Genomic DNA, 2335 nt, shown 5'->3' on the forward strand with positions numbered 1-2335 from the left:
AGGTGACTCCAAACCTGAATGTTGGGTTGCCCGTGAACCTGCACTGAGAAACATAGTACTTACTTACATAACTACAAATACTCTGTATTCTGTCATTTTGCCTTTTATTTTTTTAATTTTTTTTCCTTCTTTTGCCCCAAAAAGTGACATTTATTCAAAGAAAAAAATAGGAAAAAAAGTGGCAAGATGTCCATCCCTTGGCTCCCTTTCCTCCCCCCTCCTGCTCTTCTTCTGCCCCCCCAGACCGAGGCCTGGGTCAGGCTAGGTAGCAGACCACCCTTCAGATGAGGTCAGCAACATTGAGGGGCATTTCCTCCATGGAGGTGTTGTAGAAGGTCTCGATGTCTCAAAGAGTCCTCTTGTCTTCTTCTGTCACCGTGTTAATAGCCACACCCTTATGGCCGAATCGTCCACCATGACCGATTCTGTGGATATAGTTTTCCCTGTTGGTAGGAAGGTCATAGTTGATGACTAGAGACACCTGCTGCACGTCGATGCCTCTGACCAGCAAGTCAGTGGTAATCAGTGCTCTGCTAGAGCCCGAGCAGAAATCCCTCATGATAACATCTCGCTCCTTCTGGTCCATGTCTCCGTGTATGGCAGACATGGTGAAGTCTCGGGTGTGCATTTTCTCTGTGAGCCAATCCACCTTCCTTTGGGTGTTGATGAAGATGACTGCCTGCATGATGGTCAGAGTCTCGTACAAGTCGCACAGCGTGTCTAGCTTCCACTCCTCTCGCTCCACGTTGATGTAGAACTGGCGTATGCCCTTGAGGGTCAACTCCTCCTTCTTGACCAGAATCCGAATGGGGTCCTTCATGAACTTCTTGGTCACCTCAAGCACATCAGAAGGCATCGTGGCAGACAGCAAAACCACCTGGGTGTTGCTGTTGAGATTTTGGAATATGTCATAGATCTGCTCCTTGAATCCACGGCTTAACATCTCATCAGCTTCATCCAGTACAAACATCTTGATGTATTTGGGAGACAGGTATCTCCGGTTCAGCATGTCAAACACACGACCCGGGGTGCCCACGATGATATGGGGAGACTCCATCTGAAACTTCTGCACCTCAGCATGTACGTTGGTCCCCCCAATGCAGGAATGGCAGGAAGCACCCATGTAATCTCCTAATGACTACCTTCTGTATCTGCTGAGCCAACTCCCTAGTGGGTGCCAGGACGAAGGCCTGTGTAGCCTTTAGATCCAATTCAATTTGTTGCAGAATCGATATGGCAAAGTGGCTGTTTTCCCAGTCCTAGATTGGGCTTGAGCAATCACATCATAACCTTTGATACAAGGAAGACTGGCTCACTGCTGGATGGCAGAAGGCTTCTCGAAACCATAGGCATAGATGCCACGGAGAAGGGACTCAGAGAGGTTCATGTCATCAAAGCTGTCAACAATCTCATTCCAGTTACTATCGATGATGCCTTCGGGCTCCATCCCATCAGGGCCATTGTCTCTGGATCGGGAATCCTGACTCGCAGACATGATCCTTAGAAAACTCTTTTGCCTGTTTTAAAAACTTTTATATGAATGATGTGTTCATATGTTTTCTGCAACACTTCACTTTTCTCTTTTGCTCAACCTACTTTTGAAGTGCATCCAGATACATATGTCTCTTTAATTCATTTACAACTATTGTGCAGTAGTGTGTTACACATTCATTTCTTTCCTTTCCTTTCTTTTCTTTCTTTTTTTTTTTTTTTAAAGAGACACAGAGAGAAGGAGAGAGAGAAACATAGGCAGAGGGAGAAGCAGGCTCCACGCAGGGAGCCTGATGTGGGATTCAATCCCGGGACTCCAGGATCACACCCTGGGCCAAAGGCAGGGGCTAAACCACTGAGCCCCCCAGGGATCCCTACACATTCATTTCTAATTCCTGTGTACTGTTGTGCTGTATGACTACACTGCTATTGATCTATTCTCCACCTGAGGAATACCAGGTAGATTTGGTTTTCTGTGTTTTTGTTTTTTTGCTATTGTAATCAAAGCATCAGTGAACATTTTTGCACGAGTTTCCTTGGGTGTGTGGGCAAAGCTTCTTTGGGGGATATACCGCCAACGTCTCAAGTATGGGAAAACAAGAAAAGGCGGTTAAACAGTGGACTTCCTGGTCCACTGTATTCTTCCCTAATCCACAGTTAAGGGCTTGTCCAATCCTGTGCACACATAGTAACTTTCAACTACTAAAATTTATGTTTCCATAGGTGGAAGATACTCTTGACGACATTATACATATTTCGCCTTGATTTCCAGGCTTCATGGACAGCTTGTCCATTCCAAGATATGTAAACAAACAGTGAGGTACTCAGTCTCAAGCTAAATAAA

The 2335-nt window shown here is 45.6% G+C and overlaps 1 pseudogene; it reads right to left on the reverse strand.

Moving 5' to 3' along the window:
* Positions 1-280: 280 nt before the first annotated feature.
* On the reverse strand, positions 281-1497 carry LOC121481507 (annotated as a pseudogene).
* Positions 1498-2335: the final 838 nt, after the last annotated feature.

The sequence above is a fragment of the Vulpes lagopus genome, chromosome 23 (genome assembly GCF_018345385.1).
Source record: "Vulpes lagopus strain Blue_001 chromosome 23, ASM1834538v1, whole genome shotgun sequence".
NCBI lineage: Eukaryota > Metazoa > Chordata > Mammalia > Carnivora > Canidae > Vulpes > Vulpes lagopus.